Raw genomic sequence first — 20,774 nt, 5'->3', positions numbered from 1 at the left:
AGTTCCACAAGAAAACAGTGCTCAGACAAGGGTTAATGAGTTATTAATAGTCTGTTCCTTGGCATTCCTCCATCTGTTTTCTTCTCACTACACCCATGTATCTTGTCCTATTATCTGTTTACATACATGGACTGTTGGAATTGAGTTGTAGTTAGAAGCTTAGTTAACAGCACGTGTGCTCCTTGAAGACTCTAGAAGTATGCATATGTGGTAGGGACCTTAGATTGTAAGCTCCTTGAGGGCAGAGACTGATGTGAAAGTGCATTGTGTAAAGCTCTGCATAAAAATTGTTTGCTCTATATAAATACCAACAATAAATAATACAATAAATAAGTTGCCATGATAAATCAGAATGTATTATATCATTTGTATATGTATAGGTAATATGTGAGGATCATAAAGTAACAAAAGGGCTCTTGGAGCAGTGATGGGTAAATGTATGTCTGGGGGTCGTTGGTCCATGGCACAATCCAGGCCTTCTGCTGGCATTTACTGCCCGTCCCTGTTTAATATTGCAGCTTGGGGGGATAGGGGTGAGCTATCATCTTGTGTCTGCACAAATCTAACTCACAAACTGGAACCTCAAAATACCTGAACAATGCCTGCATCCAATCGGATTGTTCAGGTATTTTGATAGCCAGTGGGGCCGACCAGCAAGATACAGAAGCTTGGCCCAGTGGATATTGGATTACTGGATATTGAGTTCTTAGAGGTATATTAAGCATCAGAGATTGTTAATCCAGGGAATATCCGATTGTCTTATGGGATCAGGAAGGAATTTTTTCCCCTGTTGGAGCAAATTGAACCATGCATTATATGGGTTTATTTTGCCTTCCTCTGGATCAACAGTGGGTAATTGTGGGCATAGTGTTCTGTTTAGGCTTTTCTTCTTTCTTTTTCTCTATAGGTTGGACTCGATGGACTTGTGTCTTTTTTCAACCTGACTAACTATGTAACTAAGTACCAATTCAGAGATGATTTGAGAATCTAGAGCCGAGACATACACAAATAAGATTCATTTTTGTTAATAGTGAAGGTACTTAAATGTATTTTTAAGATTTAACTCCTCAATTTAGTGTCACTTTAAGGACAATTAACAACAAAATCTTGGTTCTTTGCCAAGAGAGAGAGAGAGAGGCTTTATTTAGACTTTCTATGTCCAGTGTTAGCAAGACTTCGCGTGCACACATAGTCAGATCTTGTAGACAGTATCATGAAAACACCCTCATTTCAATCTTAACACCTCCAGGTATATACACACACACACACACACACTCCCAATATCCCAGGTATAAGATTATTCTTTAATTAATGAACACAATTCATTTTATAGCAGTTGTTCTCCTTGGTATTGTCTGATTAGGTGGTTATATTTTGGTATTATTTCACTAATAACATATTCTCAGTTTCTTTTGAGAAACACATGACCTAACGTGCTAGATGGTCATTGAGATCAACATGAATCAAAGGCTAATGGTTTTTTCTAGCCCACTATAGCTGGTAGTAGTTAGTGACATTCAGCTGAACTTCATCAGTGTTGAAGATGTTTTCCCACTCATGCAAGTGGCTTCCTTAGTTCAAAGGAACATACCCCAGAATCTATACCCACAGGTCTGGCTGCAGAATTGTGATCATAAGGAAAGTACATAGATTGCGTAAGACTCTCGACAGCTGAATGGAATTCAGAACAGATATCTTTGTTGTTGGCCCTTTGTCTCTAAACCACCTGTTTCCAGTAATATGACTTCAGAGTATAATTCTATGAAATAAAGGATTTGATCACTAGCAGAAGACATATAGTTGTTGGGCATTATTCACAGTTTGTAGTTCTTCTAAGTCTACAGAAGCATGTTTCTCATTGCACAGTTACAAACTCACTTGTCATTCCAGTCATAGCTTTGGTTCTGCTACATGAATCATCTCCTAATATCTTACTAAATACAGTCTTTGTTGTCGCAGCTCCTGACACTCCCAAGCTGCATAGCCAGGATTAATCTAGTAAAGATCAAGGAGTTAACTTTAAAGGTGAATTATTCATTATATACACACCTTCATCACATCCCCAACAATACCTGCGTTCCGGTCCAGTGCGATCAGAAAAAATAGTGCAAGGTCCTCTTTAAGGTGATACTGAGGGTCCAAAAGACCCCCAGTATCACCTTTACACTCTAAATAAGCTATTGAAGTGCAGATCGCATATAGCTTATTAGCTTATTGCCTGGCAATAAGCTAATATAAGCCGAGCAATGACAGCTATGGGACTGGAAGTGATGCAATCCGCGTCGCTCCCGAGCCCATAGAATGGGGAGGAGAGCGGTGAACCTAGCTTCCCACCGACATCCGAGAAGCCGGGCCCGTAGGAGGGACAGCGCAGCCCGGGAAACACGGCATGGATGTCGTTTACCGGATCGTAGAAGCGATCTGGCGGCAGCTGAGCCACCAGAATCGCTTCTACTGATTATCCCGTCATGGGTCTTGAAGGGGTTAATACTATTTAAGTTAAACAGTTTTATTTTTCTGTTTTCGCCCACGCCGCTGCCAAACTAGCTGATGCGGCTGTGTTAAAGCGGCGACTTTAGAGGGCGATGCTGGCTGTGATTGACAGCTGAGACCCTTTGCATCTGCTCCCAGTGAGACCCTTCATATATGCCCCTGCTGAGACCCTCCTCATCTGCCCTGCTGAGAGAACCTTCGCATCTGCCCCTTGTGAGAACATCTGTATTTGCCACTGGTGAGATTCTCCACATCTGTCCCTGGTGGGACCTTCCAAATTTGTTGCACCCACCCACTGGACCTGCTGAAGGTGAGCACTCCCCGGTGTGATGGCATGGAAGCAACTTCCCATTAACACGTGTGTGCGGGTGACGTCCCACGGGCATCAGATTGTGTGTGATGGCTGATCCTGGAGATGTTGTACTGTATATGCGTCATTCTAACTGCCCAGTCTGCTGCGTATTGTTTCTGTTCTGAGGTCTGCCGTGTATGGGTTCTGATCTGAGGTCTGCCGTGTATGGGTTCTGGTCTGAGGTCTGCCGTGTATTGGTTCTGGTCTGAGGTCTGCCGTGTATTGGTTCTGATCTGAGTTCTGCCATGTATTGGTTCTGTTCTGAGGTCTGCCGCGTATTGGTGCTGGCCTGAGGTCTGATGTGCAGTGGTGCTGGTCTGAGGTCTGATGTGCATTCTGTCATTTAGCTCACTTTCCACTTTGCCTATATTGGTCTAGATTTTGAAATTCTCCTACCAATTCTCAGGAAATTCATATTTTAGTGAATTGGCCCACTATTTTAAAAATAGTGTGGAGAAATAATTTCCGCATCACAAAAATGTTTATGCAGGTGGGGCTTGTATATGGGAGGAGCACAAGGGGGGCCCATAGTCTTGTATTGCCTGGGGCCCAATGTGTTGTCAGTCCACCCCTGCCTTGGATGTACCAGGTACTTCCTAAAAAGACTTTAGTATAGTACCTTGGGCATATCCGTTATGCCCTGGTCCTCCCCTACCGCTTTTTGAAATTGCCAGTACCGGTCTGTGTTACAGAGGCACTCTAGTGCTCCTGTGATAAAATAAAGCCTGAGAACTTTTTAGCAGGCTTTGTTTATAAACATAATGTAAGAATATAATTATTATAGTTTATTTTCACTAGTTCTTTTATGTGCACATCAAAGAAGTTTCCTTGGAGCTGCACAAAGTGTTGGTTATAGCATCCTCACAATTGTACCTATTTAACCCCATTCGCCTTTATTGCATTAAAAATACAATTATTTTTGCAAAACAATATTGCCAAAAGAAAGTCTTTATGGTCCTGAAAACATTACTCTCAAATGTCATGATTCCTGGCTTTTTCTTTTTGTTCGGAAAGAAACATTACTGACTTTTGTTGAAAAGTTTTTTTTAGAGGAAACCTTTGCTGAAGAAATATGAAGGCAGAAATTGCTGATCTGTCCTTCTGAATATGCTTGTTGATTGGCAGTCATATGGAATCATTGAATTCAGTATTTTATGATTGACTGACCTAAAAACAAATATGCCAAATATAGGATCTCTGACATTACCCTGACTTTTTTTTATCTGCATGCCTGTTTGGTTTAGTGACTTTCACACAAAATGTATATTTTACTTATATGTGGAGCCTAATGGGTTGGGTCAGGATATGGCTTCTTATTTGTCTCGGATACTCCCACAATGAGATCTTTCTGCCAAACATTCTAACTTTGTTCCCATAAAAAATGACGTTTTAGATATTCCTGCCCAGCTTTGTGTGTTCCAGCTCCTCCTGTTGCATTCCCTAACAAGGAGAGCGGGACTATTTCATAATGACCACAGCAGATGTGAAGACCCAAGAACTCAAGTGCAGAGACCTCCCCAAAATCCCAGAGAGATATAGGAAACTCTCAAATGGCTTTTACATGGCCAGCGTTAGCAAGACAAGCCAAGCAGCTAGCATTGTCAGAATGTGGTCAGCAATGTCAGCCTCTGCGTGTCTCTCTCTGTAGGTTTCCTTTAACTATCTAACTGAGTAGTTATCAAAACCAAAGCAAAACCGCAGTGCACAACCCACAACCAGCATGTGAAGAATGCTAATGTGGAAAACAAACTACAGAAAAAAATACTTTTATATTTTATTTTATCAGATGTGTTCAAAGGTTAGGTTTACCAGGGAATCAAAGCTCATGCTGCTAACTCCGTGCTATTAAAATGCTTTCAAGTGCAAATTGATGAACTTTATAACTGAAGAATAACTAAAAATTGCTGATTAAAAAATGCTTGCACAGCACATCTTATAGAAAATGATTTGGACCATGTGACATGAAAAGTCTGAACTGGACATTATACCTCCCAGCTTTCTGAGATGAGAAAGAGGGACACCTCCTAGCACAACGTATTTAGGCAATGGTCACACCCCCAGTTATGAGGACCTTTGGGAACTTATATGCCAAAAATGATTGGTTAAACACAGAATTATTTTTTTTCTCCATTACTTTTCCTTTATGCTGCCTTTCCGGAAAAGCAAGTGAAGTAATTAAGGGATAGAATGAAGGTTTTAGAGCAAAATAACACTTTTGGTAGGTAACAGTAATCCACCACACTCACCGCTCAAATCCTGCCATATAATGGAAGTCTTCCAGGTACTGACATAAGAGGTTCGCTTCCTCCTGTAGTAATACTCATCCAAAAAGAGGCGCACTCAACCAATCCTCCGTATGAATCCAAACGTCATTTTAGTCTGTAAAACGGTATACACCATGTAAAGCTCGCCATAGCGAGAGAAACTCCCTCACATGTTTCACCCACAGGGCTTAATTAAGGCGAAGAATAGAGAATCTCTATGATTAAAGGACAATTTAACCCTCCTCTTTTTTATGCAAATATATAGATGTATGCAAAAAAAATTGTTAAAAAAAGTTAACAAAAAGGTTAAAATTTACCTGTGTCTCTGCCGCACGTTTCCCGCCTGAAGATGTGCAGATTCTCGGACAGCAAAAGATCATGGGGCGGGCCCATGCGCAGTAGAGATCTTCAGCCTGGAAAAAAGGAGAGACACAGGGTACTACTGGAAAGAAGAAGATGATTGGATCAAGAGGCATCATTTAAGGTAAGTCCATTATGCAGCAGCATTGGAAGGGAGAAATATTTTTTTTAACTTTAATGTCACTTTAAGCCCTATGGGTGAAACGCGTGAGGGAGTTTCTCTTGCTTTGGGGAGGTTTACATGGTGTATACCGTTTTATGGACTGAAAAAGTGTGGATCCATACAGAGGATCTGTTGAGTGCGGCTCTTTTTGGATGAGTAATACTTTTGGTAGGTAAATTGAACCTTTTCATAGATATTGGTACATCAGACCACAGAAAGAGAAAACTAAAAGGGACAAAGGGATTTGGTTCTAAATGAGGGACAGTCCCTCCAAATGAAGAGCAGTTGGGAGGTATGGGTTATAGCTAAAGAAACAAGGTAATAGAGATATGAAAATAATCTACTGTACACAAAAGAGATAGAGATCTCTGACACCAAAATTAATACAGTATGTGTAGTATAAACAAAATTCAGATACTTGCTATTGGTCTGTTGTTTGCACTTTGAATGGTCCAACTGTTGCAAGCAATGCTGAGATCCTTCATGCTTGATTTTCTAAGCCCCTGTACAATGTATTGTAAAACCACATTTTCTTCCCGATGAACTGCATCTATTTTAAATCTTTCATTCAGTTTGGCAATATGTACTAGAATTGTGTAAATACTCATCCTTCCAATAAAACCAGAGCAGGGTTAGCAAAGAGCTGTTTTTTGTATATGAGCTGTAGATTTTCTGAAGATTTGATAGCAATCTTTGCAAAAACACTAGAATTTTTGTAACCATTTGTGCAGTTTTTTTCTAGTACTTGGAAAGTGTACATGATGAGATTAGGAAATAGATTAGGTTAGTAGTTGCAGTTTGTCAACAGTCTATAGTGGTGATTCATGAGCTAGGTTTTTGGACAGTGCTTATGGTTCTGACCCTTACCTGTGGCCATAATATATGGGCATTGGAAGGCACAGACATCAGAGGACCCCTTTCTAGGATCTTGGGACAGAAGGTTTTACATAGTTACATACAGTATTTACATATAGATGTAGATTGGGAAATAGATTAGGTTAGTAGTTGCAGTTTGTCAACAATGTTCCAATCTATAGTGGTGATTCATAAGATAAGTTTTTGGACAATGCTTACGGTTTGTCCATCAGTTGAAGTTCTGTTCCTTAGCTATGGTCATAACTTATGGGCATTGGAAGGCACAGACATCAGAGGACCCTTTTCTAGGATCTCGGGACAGAAGGTTTTACATAGTTATATATGGTAATAACATCGTAGTAGATTAGTAGAGAAGTAGAAGATCCTATAAAGGGTCTTGGGCCAGGAGGTGTATCAGTGTTATCCAGGGCTGGGAGATGGAAGAGCCCACAGGATTGCACATGGCTGTAAATTAAGTATCAGTTTTTGTTTATAGCTACTGCTCAGATTAGGAGGATTTTGTTTTGTAGTTTTTAGAAACTCCCTTATTCTGAGATAATGATTACGAATAAGATAAGATCTCACTACTGAAGAGAGAGTTATGGTTTAATGAGGTGTTATAGCCATTGCACAAGTAAAATCAAAAAAGATTTGTTGTTACTCATACATAATTTGGATATAAATGATTTCATCATAAAAACATAGGTTCCCCCATATTGTCCTTAATACGCTGCCAGAGAATATACAAAATTGCCAAAATAACATATGTATACATATCCAGATTAATCCTTAGGAGGTTGGCAATAGTCCCACATTGTGGTCATTCTGGCTGACTTGTGTAGCAGGTGTTGATCCCAATGTGTTAAAAAAGAGACAAGTGGATTGGGTCTTCTCCTGTTATCCTCTTTTTTGGTTCTGGTGTCTCTGACACAGGCTGGATGGGAGGTTGATTGGAGGCTTTGGCCTCCGGCTCCTCCTCTTGTCCTCTTGTCCTAGAACCTCTGGTCTCCCCTAAGCACTTGGTGTTTGGACTAGTTACCTCTGGTCCCCTGGAGAAGCGAAAATAGCTAAACGTATTGAGATCATTAAGGGAGAACTATGAGGTGAGTGATTTCACTCATCCTCATAGTTCGAGCCGACGTGTGACCATTAAACTGTCACACGTCGGCTCAATAGATCGTGAAGTGAGCGAATACATACCGTCGCTCGCTCACTTCTCGATCATGTCCCTGCAGAGAGCCGTGACTGTCACTCACTACTCCCTGCAGGGATTCCCCCTCCCTGCTCTGATCCTCCAGCGCTGACTGGCGGAACGGACCGTGGAGGGGGCGGGTACAGCTGGCTCTGCCTCTAGATAGGCAGAGCCAGCTGTCAATCACGCAGCTGGGTGGATCTCGACAGTAATGTCGGGATCCGTCCCGGCTGCGGCGGTCTCAGTGTACCACAAGTATGGTAATAACATCGTAGTAGATTAGTAGAGAAGTAGAAGATCCTATAAAGGGTCTTGGGCCAGGAGGTGTATCAGTGTTATCCAGGGCTGGGAGATGGAAGAGCCCACAGGATTGCACATGGCTGTAAATTAAGTATCAGTTTTTGTTTATAGCTACTGCTCAGATTAGGAGGATTTTGTTTTGTAGTTTTTAGAAACTCCCTTATTCTGAGATAATGATTACGAATAAGATAAGATCTCACTACTGAAGAGAGAGTTATGGTTTAATGAGGTGTTATAGCCATTGCACAAGTAAAATCAAAAAAGATTTGTTGTTACTCATACATAATTTGGATATAAATGATTTCATCATAAAAACATAGGTTCCCCCATATTGTCCTTAATACGCTGCCAGAGAATATACAAAATTGCCAAAATAACATATGTATACATATCCAGATTAATCCTTAGGAGGTTGGCAATAGTCCCACATTGTGGTCATTCTGGCTGACTTGTGTAGCAGGTGTTGATCCCAATGTGTTAAAAAAGAGACAAGTGGATTGGGTCTTCTCCTGTTATCCTCTTTTTTGGTTCTGGTGTCTCTGACACAGGCTGGATGGGAGGTTGATTGGAGGCTTTGGCCTCCGGCTCCTCCTCTTGTCCTCTTGTCCTAGAACCTCTGGTCTCCCCTAAGCACTTGGTGTTTGGACTAGTTACCTCTGGTCCCCTGGAGAAGCGAAAATAGCTAAACGTATTGAGATCATTAAGGGAGAACTATGAGGTGAGTGATTTCACTCATCCTCATAGTTCGAGCCGACGTGTGACCATTAAACTGTCACACGTCGGCTCAATAGATCGTGAAGTGAGCGAATACATACCGTCGCTCGCTCACTTCTCGATCATGTCCCTGCAGAGAGCCGTGACTGTCACTCACTACTCCCTGCAGGGATTCCCCCTCCCTGCTCTGATCCTCCAGCGCTGACTGGCGGAACGGACCGTGGAGGGGGCGGGTACAGCTGGCTCTGCCTCTAGATAGGCAGAGCCAGCTGTCAATCACGCAGCTGGGTGGATCTCGACAGTAATGTCGGGATCCGTCCCGGCTGCGGCGGTCTCAGTGTACCACAAGCTGTAGCTCGCGGTATACTGAGCTTTGGGTCACGGTAGGACCCTAGTTTGTGTCCTCACATGACCCTTTGGAGAACTATGGGGAAAAACACTTACTCCATAGTTTTCCTTTAAACCTCAACTCTCTCGGTATCTTTGTATTTCTAAAGGGGGAGAGGTGCCTTCAGATTGTGTATATTGAGGCAATTTATTTTGTTGCCAGATCTCAGTGAGACAGAAGGGTGGGGACAAGGTCCAGACAATTCCAGCCTCCCACCCAAGGAAAATAGAGAATATCTGGATGGCATCATTTTGCAAACTTCCATGGGGTGCACTTCTCAAGGCTAATCTTTTAAGATTATTGACAGAGCGACTTTTATACCAACATGCCATTGCAAACTCTCTGCAGGCACCCATACAACTGTGTAGATTGCTTGGCTTATGGCCCTGCACAGTCCCAGCAGGAAAGCAACACTCCTAGAATATTTCCTTTATCATGGCACAGTGAAGATCAGCAAGGAGCACAATGTGGCACAATAAACTCTCTCTACTGAGGTATCTTGCTCAGTGTTTGACGTTAGTAACAAGACATCTTTGAATGAAGTAATAGTCAAATTGAAGAGACCACATCAGAGTCAGGAGGAATATGACACAAAATAGGAAGTGAGTGAAGGAGGGTAAACACCTCCATCACCAGTTTGTCCTCTTCTATCCATTGCAGGCCCGCCAACTAGACAAAAGAATTAAAAATGTGTTCTACTGGTAATTCATCAATTTTGGTGTATGGATCTCCAAAGTAGATATACACAGATGACACAAAATGTACAAATGGCAATTTCCTGAATCATGCAGATTACATGGTGGGCTAGGCTAACTAAGACAGCTTTAGGTAGCGATGGTGGTTAGGATTGTTTCTTTTTTGGCATGGCAGTGAAGATGGCATGATAATTTTTTTTTTTTTCTTGTACAGTCCTTGTTTATTGTTATAAAGGCCAACGTCTAAAGGATTTGGTGCATTGTTCAGTGTCATAAACAGGAGTTACAGGCATCACAAAATAATGGTTTCCGTCATTGTCAGGTTGATCAAGAAGACCTGACCTGCTGCAAAATGATGCAGTCAATATAGTGACTTATTGTATTTTAAAAAATCCTTATGAAGGATAAAGGTGTTCTGGTGATGTGTACTGCTCACATGTTGCTCTACGTGCATACAGCCTGTCATGGCTGACATTGTAACTAACCTGAATGGCATTGCACTCCTGGGTGTAAATTTCTTCATTGTCATCATTGCCATTGGCATGTGTAAAACATGGGGCAGTGAACTTGTTTGTCCACTGTTTTAGTACATATTTATATTGACGTGGTTGCTGCCACTACCACTAGCAACACCAATGCCTATGGCACATGCAATTTTCTGGGGAATCAACAATAATTGGATTTCCAGTCTGACTATTCCGCCTGTTGATATGACTTGCTGTGAATTGGGCATGGATAATGATTGGTGTAATTGAAGAGGGCTGTCACAATATCCGGAAATCCGTGCCGGATTTTCGATATGCTCCCTGTTTCTGGGCTGTCAGCCTATGGTGTCTCACAAGGCTGCAGCCAATCTGCTCTCCTTCTCCCCTATTTAGGAGTTCCTCACTTGTTGCTCTTGGTGCGAGCAACAAGTCTTATGCCTTGTTCCGTACCCCTTCTGTCTCTGACTAACCCTGGGATCTTATTCCCTGCGCTTGCTATTGCGCTTGCTATTGGATCCCTGCGCCTTTGGCTTCCCTGTACCAGCTAGTATCCCTTTTTGGCGTTATCCCCTGCTTTTGCTCCTTAATTGCCTTCACCTGTGCGCCTCTCCATACTGCCTTCTTTGCCTTACTTCTACTGTGTTTTCCCTCTACAGTCTTTGTCTGTTTGCTGCCTCCTATTTACTGCTTGTTGTACTTCTACTCCGTCACTTACCTTCCAGTGTATCTTCCTTTGCTTTGCTGTCACCCCTTTATTTCTGTGCTCCTCTCTAACCTGGTGGCTGTGTTGGATTCATCCTTGTCTGCACACCCCCTGTGTGCATACATCCCTTTTGTGCTTCTTTGTGTACTTTTCTCTCTGTTATCCTGCTTCTTTGTATGCATGTGCAACGCACATCTCGTTTACTTTTGTACGTTGCACCTTCCTGCTCCTAGGTGTGCCTCTAAGCCGCTTACCCTTCCCTAGTGTCCTTGCTTATCTATTCTCTTCAGTATACTCTGCTGTTCTGCTGTGCGTTTGCACTTTTGCTTGAGACTTTCTCTCTCTCTCCCTCTTCCTGTCTTCCTCCTCTTGGTTACAAGTTTCTTCCCTACCTGTTTGTATCCAGTTCCCCGCTGCATGAACTAGTCCCTTGCGTCTGTGTGGGTGCGCTAGAGGGCCGCAACCTGGAAGGTGTCCAGCAGCCAATCATCCTCACCACTAGAGGCTCTGTTGAATACCTGGCCCTTCTTAGATTCTGCGCCTCTAGTGCGTCCTCAGAACGCACAGATCATTCGTTCCTCTCTCCCTGTGACCTACATCCCCGATATCCCGCCTCTTTGTGACTCCTACCAACTCCGCAAACACAGGAGCTCATGTGCCCTGGTCCCTAGACATAGGGTTGTGTTTGAGGCTTTAAGAGAGTAAGGAATGTGCTAAGGCTAATGCTAATTAGGGGATGCTTTCTTTAAATAGAATATGCCACTTTCCCCATCCAAGGGTCAATTTACAACCACCTTTACTCTCTCAGCTCAGGGTAGCACAAAAACAAATCCCAGTCAATCCAATACAGTTTTATTCTCCTGCTTGGATTAATGTTCAGATGTTGATGAGGAGCAATCAGAGAGAGGAAAGGAGGACCTAAACTGTTAATGTTGAAATGTCTTCTACCTGTCTGTTATCTTCCTTGCGTTAGTAGAACCATCCATAAAAGAAAGTGTTCATACTTATTCAGGAGGCAGCTATGTATATGATAGCCAGAATAAGTAAACAAGTAAACAATCCATATTCACGCAACAGCTAAACAAAAAAAAAATCCCTGAATTTGTCCCTGGAGTATAAAGAATTTGGATCGGTGCATGTGGATTCTGGGTTCTGCTATAACAGGATAGTGAGCCTTTATGGTGACAGCGTATAGCATGTCCAGAGAAGGGCAACTAAACTAATTAAGGGGGATGGAGGACCAAAGCTATGTGACAAGGTTACAAAACTTAAATATGTTCAAGCTGGAGGTGCGGAGATTAAGGGGGGATATGATTTTGATGTACAAGATGTTCAATGGTGATAGCAACATCAGCAATAAACTTTTTACGGTAACTGCCATAACAAGGACTAGAGGCCACCACCTAAGATTGGTGGAGAAAAGATTTAACAACAAGGGGCGTAGGGGCTTCTTTTCAGTTAGAGCGGTTAGCGTCTGGAACTCTCTGCCATAAGCAGTAGTATCAGCTGAGAGTGTTGAACCATTAAAAATGCATTTGGACAATTTCCTCAGAGACCGTAACATACAGGGGTACAGGTACCCTTAAAAAATAAGATCACACGGGGACTCGTACACACGCATACGCATGCAGAATCCAAAACATACACGCAATAGGTTGAACTTGATGGACCTGTGTCTTTATTCAGCCATAAATACTATGTAACTATGTCTCTGACTAACTGGCCCCTTTATCCTGCCTAAATTCCCATTTAAAAAAAAGTTAATCTACCATATACTAACATCACATGTGTAATATTATTTGTATCCCATTCACTTCTAAAGAATCTTAATTCAGTATAAACCAGAGACAATGTTTGATTTGCATGAGTCAGTTACGTGCACAAGCATTTGATAATGGATTAGTGTAATCCCTAAAATATTGTTACAGTATAATTATAGATGTCGTTGCTCATATGTATACATACAAATAAAACCACTGGATATACTATAATGTACCATAACAATAAGTTAATACTTAAAGCCTGTCTGTGACGGCAGTGATGTTCTTGCAGACAAATGGAGGCTTAGGTAATTCACAGAAATTTATCGTAAAACAAATAAATGCGCAGTCTATTGCTGTGACATCACTACAAGCTAACAAAAACATATTCATAGACATGAAATGTCATCTGAAGGGTCTGGCCACAAAGCAATCTTTTTAATAGCTGTGACATAAACACTTTTATCACCATGTCACACAGGAACCTCTGGCACTAGCATTATCTGGTGGGATTAGTTTAAAAAACTCATCCCAGAAGATTGATTTATCCTCCAGGACTATTTGTCAAGAGTGCTTTTATAGAGGGTGCAGATTCACCCCATCTGGCAATGATCTGCCCTACTGGGAGACAATCAGCCATGTCTATCAGTACCCGTACTGTTTCATAGTTGAAAAGTTATACAGTAACAATAATCATCAATTAGATAAGCACTTGTTGCTCTGCGTTCCTGTAATGTGAATAGATATCACTACAATTGTAGCATGTGTGTCCCTAGCAGCAGAAAACCACAAAATATGGTCTTTTTATTAAAGGGAATCGTGTTTTTATGTATATTTTTGTCTTCTTTTCTAAACACAAGACGAATGACGAATGGCAATAGTGAAATGCCAACTAGTTTTTAAATTCCACGTCTACTTGTACTGTGAATGGAGTGGCAGAATTCCCCAACCCTCCGGAAAACACTAAGGATAAACCTATTTGTATAGTGGTTACCTAACCCTTGGGATAAATATAATTTATTGGATTACTACTTTACTGTGTTTGGATTGACGCTGTAAGAATACCCGACCAAAGAGGGCAGCCCATTTGCTGCCGACTCTGATCGACAAAACTTTTCCGACCGGCTCCTTCAATCAGCTGATTGAGGGATGCCGATCGAAAGGGTGCCGACAGTGGCGCACACTGTGCGAATTTTGGCTGGTTCCCGGGCACCTTTATTTTGACTAAAATAGGAGTTTATGAAATGGTAGTGAAAAAGTTATTTTGGTTAAAAAAGACTAAAGACCACTGAGTTATTTAGGTTAAAAAAGACTAAAGACCACTGAGTTCAACCAAAAATAACAACAAATAAAACCTTGCATTCTCAGGACTCCTAACCTACTTCAGAAGACATAAAGGGGTTTTAAAGTGAACCCGTGCTATGCCTATTTAGGGGCAAAGCAACAGTTTTACTGTAATGATAGTCCCACCAGTTTCATATACAGTACTTACGTTCTTTTCCCTTGCCTGATGGTGCTTTTGGCTGCTGAGCGCAAAGAGAGATATTGTAAAGCGCTGTGCAAACTATTGGCGCTATATAAATCCTGTATAATAATAATAATAATAATAATGGTTTGTGAAAGCTCAATGTCAGGAATTGAGGCTTATGCAGGGCTAAGGCTAAGGACATAATTCTTTCCTGTGTAAGAATTTGATGAAAAATTGGTCCCTAATTGCCCTACATCCTTCACATATTCCTGGATCTTTGATAGCCTCCATCAAGAAGAAAATATAGGGAGACGAGTGCAATTTACTAATATGGTGGTTACCAGTTTAACAGGGTTTTTCACAATAGGGTGAAGAGTTTGGAGAAGGCAGGAGAAGTGAACCAAAATAGCGGATTTGGAAAAATTCTCCAATTCAGCTCACTTTCCAGTTCAGTTATGTTGTCCTAGATTGTTCACTTCTCCTGCCTTCTCCAAACTCTTCACCCTTTTGTGAATAACCCTGTGAAAGTTTTCTTTTAGTTGCACCATGCACAGTGGTGGAGAGAAAAAGGAAAGGGGCTTTTTTGTTATGTTAAATCACCAGGCAACATTAAAGCAGCAGTGACTAATGGGGCATCACTGGGGCAACACAATATGAGTATATATTCAATTTGCCAAGAGGTAAAAGCGAACTAGTAAAACATTCTATTTACAAATAATTTTAAGAAACCCAACCCCACCATCCCCAAAGCACGAAGCCCACACCCCAAGGTGCATTCTCCCTTCAATTGAATAGGCTGTTTTAATTCAATGCAAGTTAACACGGTGCAATTGAGTGAATGAGCCCCAATTATGACTAAGATGGGCCTGTAGATTATGCTGCAATCGTATCAAAGTGAATAGTAAATGTTTCCATAGTACAAATAAGTTAGGTTGTGCCAACGCCAACATTGCAAACTCAGTAGCGAACTTGCTGTTAGCCTGGATAGTTTAGAAAATAGGATTTTTGTACTCACCGTAAAATCCTTTTCTCTCCGTTCATTGAAGGACACAGGGAACAGATCTAGGATCATGTACTGTAGGGACGTCACAAAGCAGTACCTGAAGAGGGGTGGGCAGAAAAAAACCAAATAAACCCAACAGAAAACAATCCCTCAAACGGCCGCCTGCAATATCATGCGCCCAAAACCAGCATCTGCCGATGCCAAAACATCCACCTTATAAAACTTGGCAAAGGTGTGAACAGAAGACCAAGTAGCGGCCTTACAAACTCGAGAAACCGAGGCACCAGGACGGAAAGCCCAAGATGCCTCAACAGCCCTTGTAGAATGGGCCTTAACAGAAAAAGGCTAACGCCCCTTAAAAGGCATACGCCTGAGAAAACACGTTGGGAATCCAGCGAGAGATGGCGGCCGAGGAAGCGACCCGACACTCCGAGGACCATCCGCAACAACATAACGGAATCCGACTCGCGGAAGGAAGCTATAGCACCCAATTAAACCCGGAGAGTGCGAACCACATTTATCCTTCCTACGGACGGGCTTCGGACACAAGGAAGGTAAAAACAATGTCCACGTTGAGATGGAAGACCGAAAAACCCCCTCAGGCAGGAAGGACGGTCGAGGTCGTAGGATCACCTTGTCCCGATGCAAGACCAGCAACGGTGAAGTGCCAGACAGAGTCGCTAACCCCGAAACCCTGCGAACGGAGGTGAGCGCAACCAAACAAGGCAACCCTTTGAGACAAGGGCAGATGCGGAAATTCCCGCAAAGATCCAAAAGGAGATTCCCGGAAAAACTAAAGAACCAGGTTCAGATCCCAAGGCGGTAACGGGGATCGGACAGGAGGAGCAATCTGCGTAACCCCCTGTACGAAGGTGCGAACCAAAGCGTAGGACGCGATGGGTGCCAGGAAAGAACTGTCCAGGCCGAAAACCTGGGACTGCACCGCACTTTAGGTCAGCCGTGATCTACCCCACGGTGTAAAAAGGCCAAAATCCTGGCCACCGAGAACAAAAGAGGCGGAAAAACCCACGACTCACCCCAGGCAAACTAAGCCCATCAGGTAGGGTGATAGATCCTTCGAGACCCAGCCCGCGGACTCTCAGCATCGTAGAGATAACCGCATCCGACCGACCTCAGTCCCAAAGGATCACAGCTTGGTAATTCCACTACAGTCCTCCGCCCTACCAACTGAGCCACCGAAGGATCCCTTCAAAACCAGGCCATCAAGCCATCGACTGTAAAGACAGACGGCACACCGAAACCTGGGAAAGAAGATCCGGACGAATCGGCAGCCGCCAGGGAACGTCCGCTACGAACCAGACCGCCTCCGATTACCACACCCTTCGTGGCCAAGCTGGAGCCACGGGGATGACGGGAATGTCCTCTGCCGCGATCCTGTGTAGAAGACGCGGTAAACAGTACATCGGAGGGAACGCGGAAAGCAGACCACAATGGACCCATGGAGTCACCAGGGCATGCACTGCATCCGCCCAAGAATCCCGAGTACGGGCATTGGACCGATCGACTTGCCGATTGAGACGAGATCCCAGGAGACCCACATCAGGAGTCCCCTGCTGAAGGTAGAGTTGATGAAACACTCCCGGGTCCACCGTCCGGCGACTGAGATAGTTGGCCTACCAATTCTCCACCCCGGAATGTACACGACAGAGAGAGACAGAACATGCTCCCCTGAAAGGCACCGCCTCGAGGGAGGCCCCCATGAGAACCAGAATCCGCATGCAAGACCGGATCGTCACGTACCGGCGCGACCGCAACAACCTTGCATGTGAGCGAAGCTTAAGGAGGTTCTCCGCGGGCAGAAAGCTTGTGCAAGGACGGGGTCCAGACCCAGGCTCAGATGAGTGGACGTCCCCAGACAAGACTCTTGCAAGTTCAGGAGCCAGTCGAACTCCACCAATGACCGCACGGTGACCGCAAGGTCCGTTACCAGAATAGAATGCGACTCCACCTTCAACAGAAGATTATCCAGATACCCCACAATCGAGATCCCCGACAATGCCAGAATCAAGGCCAACACCCTGGTGAAAAACCAAGGCGCCGTCGCCAGACTGAAAAGGCAGAGCGACAAAACTGGTAATGTTCGTCCCCCAAGCAAAAACGAAGGAAGCGTTGATGTGAGGAACAGACGAGGATGTGAAGGTAGGCATCCTCGATGGAGGCCATGAAAGACCCCTGACGAAGACACACCACCACGAATCGGATAGATTCCATCCAAAGCCTGCGCACCCGCACGAAGGTGTTTAACCACTTGAGCCCCAGGATGGGGCAAAGCCCCCCCCGTATCGAGAAAAAATTCTTAGCTCCTTACTCCTGACGCTAGGCAAAAAACTGGAGACTTGTCAGCAGGTGGGGGGTTTGGCCACCAGCAGGGGCCACCCCTACGCTGTAATTGGTCTTTAGTTTTGTGCCTAGCGTCCTTCTCCTGCAGGTGGCGATATTACCCTACAGTACATGATCCTAGATCTGTTCCCTGTGTCCTTCAATGAACGGAAGAGAAATAATTTTTTGCAAGGGTAGGGCAGCAACGATGTTGAGGTCGTTGTCCCTGCCAGTCAAACATACCTTGGGAAGATGAACGTTCATAGCACAAATAGGAAAAATATACAAAATTAGTTATTAGACCCTATGCACACCTGAACGATTTGTCATGTGTTTCCAGAAGCATGGCAATGCTCAACAACATGATTTACAATATCTCTATGGGACCAATTTACGTCTGAGAGATGTGCTGTCACTTGCCATAAAACAGAGTACAGGAGCCCATTTAGGGAATGATCGCAAGAAAAATGCATCAAAAACCCCATATAAACCACGTGCTGCAAAATGCACCAAAGATTACCAAGCTAGGGAAAGATCATTTACTTTACAGCGATGCTTTAAAGTTTTCGAACCTTTTTCAATTGTTAATATTTTTGCCCTACTAATAAGTTTTTCATGGAAGTCCTACAACTAGATCCATATTTGTGTGGCAAAAGTATGTGAACCTTTGCTTTCCATAATCCATGTCCCCCACTTAGGCAGCAATTACTGCAGCTAAATATTTCCAATATTTGATAAGAACTCTACATTGACATGAATGAATTTTAGTCCAATCCTCTTTGAAGAACATCTTTAAAGCTGACCTTTAACACCGTTCACTAAAAATCATGTCAGAATGCAGCTGTTTGCCAACATAAAATCATCTTGTATTCATTAAGAGAACATTTCTTGCTTTTACTTACAATTAATGTTTTTCCACTTCCTGGTTGAGTGAGGTACTGGTGACGTAGCTCTGACCTCATGGATGTATGCTGGGAAGATTACATCACCAGTACCTTCCTGGAAAATCTCAGCTGTAAACTGCAAAATCTCACATCTCAGGGAAAGGCATAAGCCCTATCCACTTCCCCGGATGATGTGCACTGTCACATGCCCAAGGAGGCAGACACAGGGATCCAGGAAGTAAAGGGAGATGGATTCATCTGCCCTTAGTGAAAATGGCCACCGTAGAAGAATGGGGAGGAACATGAAATTAAAGTATGCAAAGATTAAAAATCCTGCAATTATTTATAAATCTTTGTTTACAGATTGCTACTTTACTAAACATTTCTAAATGTTGTAATTAAAGGTCAGACCAGAGGTGTATTTTGGTTCTGTGCTGCCCTAGGCAAAACTAAACTCGAGCACCCCCCCCGCTCAATCTAAATTTGCCCCACCCCTTCGTGTTTAAGACATTTTGCATAACCTATCAGTCCCTGGATACAGCAAGCGCCAGTTTAAATAGTAACAGGCGCAAGCTGTATCACTTCTGCCAGCGTCTCAGGTGGGCTGTGCGTGGTCTATGGTGGGCTGTGCGGGGTCTCAGGTGGGCTGTGCGGGGTCTCTTTCCCTGCACACTTGTGCTGCTCCTCTTACTTGCAGCCCGAAGTGCCTAGCCTGCCTCCACGACATCTCGCTGTCAGATTGCATGCCAGCCCCCAAGCCGCCCACTGCTTCTCCTCCACCTCCTGCTGGCCCACATCTCACTGTGCCCCCCCCCCTCCTCCACTGGGCTGCTCTCTAATTAGGTGGCTGCTTGTGAGGTCTTGTGGCCGCCTAATTTGGAAGCCGCCACTGTCTGATTCTGTGACCCAGCTCACCTTGGCCCACCGGGCAAGTGCTCGATATGCCCAATGGCCAGTCTTGCCATATGCCTCACTGGCTTGGGGTGGTGTTTTTTGCCGCCCCCCTGGAAAGTGCTGTCCAGGGCAAACGCCTTGCGTTCAATACACCCCTGGATAAGGGTGCAGTTCCTCTTTTACTCAGAAACACAGAACATTCTTCCAACAGCATTCCGACTTATCCATGAAGACAATTGTAGACAGGCAACAATTCTTTTTTTTTGGAAAGCAGTGGCTTTCTCCTTGCAACCCTGCCAAGTAGACTGTTGCTGTTTATTGTTCTTCCAATGGTGGACTCATGAACGCTGATATTCACCAATGCCAGAGAGGTCTTTAGATGTTAGCCTGGAGTTCTTTGAGACCTCCCATAGATTTACACCCCTTGCCCTGTTTGTGGAGGGTTACGCCGGGGTGGAACATGTAGTCTCGTACATGATCGGACTGAAATTTGATTGGTGAGGTCTACGTTCTTTAGTTTTGTTACCTTTTGCAGCCTGATGAGCATCAACCACTGTTTTTCAGATATTCCTTTGTTCGCGCTATGACAGCTTCTACAAACCTGTGTTTATAGTCAATCTATTGATTAAATTCTGTGGAGGCAATAGGACCACCCATGGAGTGAATGTCATCGGCTTCTTGGTGAATCAGACAGGATTTGATCCAGCTTTTCATTATGAAGAGCCATTTTTTTTGATGTTCTTTAAATAATTCAGGGCCTCACACTCGCACCCAATTATCATTCCATTAATTGAAACCGCTTACACCAATTTCTCCTTCAACTGAACTGAGAGTTCTAGTAGTTTACACTCTTTTGCCACACACAAATGTTACTTTGTATAGTTTTCCTTAATAAATGAACAATTGATTTTTGGAGGACAGTGCTGAGCACTTCCATGTTCATTTCTAAACTAAAGGAGTGATATGTTTACAGATTGCTTTCAGTGTGAATGAACATGGAAGAGCTCAGTACTGGGCATTTCGTGTTCAGTAGTAAGCACCAAGCAGCAGGGCTGTTTAGACCTCTGATGTTTCTCCAGAGGGTTCAGGGCGGGTTCACGCCACTTTCCAGCCAGATTTGGAATGCAGTGCTTTGCTGCGTTCCAGAGCTGTATTTTTTTTTTTTAAGCTTAAAATGGGCTTTTAGGTGCATTCCACTTGTATACATTTTTTTCAATGTGTTTCAATGCATTCCAGATCAGACAATATGAGACATGCACTATTTTTCTGTTCTGGTACAGACTGCGCTGGTATGAACTGAGGACAGAAATAGCATAGGGATACATTAGGATGCATTTTGGGTCTGGAAACAATCTGGTCTGCAGATGATGTGGTGTGAAAGGGCCCTAAGGCATGCCATGAATCACCACCAAAGCACAGCCCACCTAATCCAATACCTTTGTTCCTGTTGCAGCAATCATC

The sequence above is a fragment of the Nanorana parkeri genome, unplaced genomic scaffold, assembly GCF_000935625.1.
Source record: "Nanorana parkeri isolate BGI_ZX_2015 unplaced genomic scaffold, ASM93562v1 scaffold98, whole genome shotgun sequence".
Taxonomy (NCBI): Eukaryota; Metazoa; Chordata; class Amphibia; order Anura; family Dicroglossidae; genus Nanorana; species Nanorana parkeri.
Note: the sequence above shows the minus strand (reverse complement) of the source record.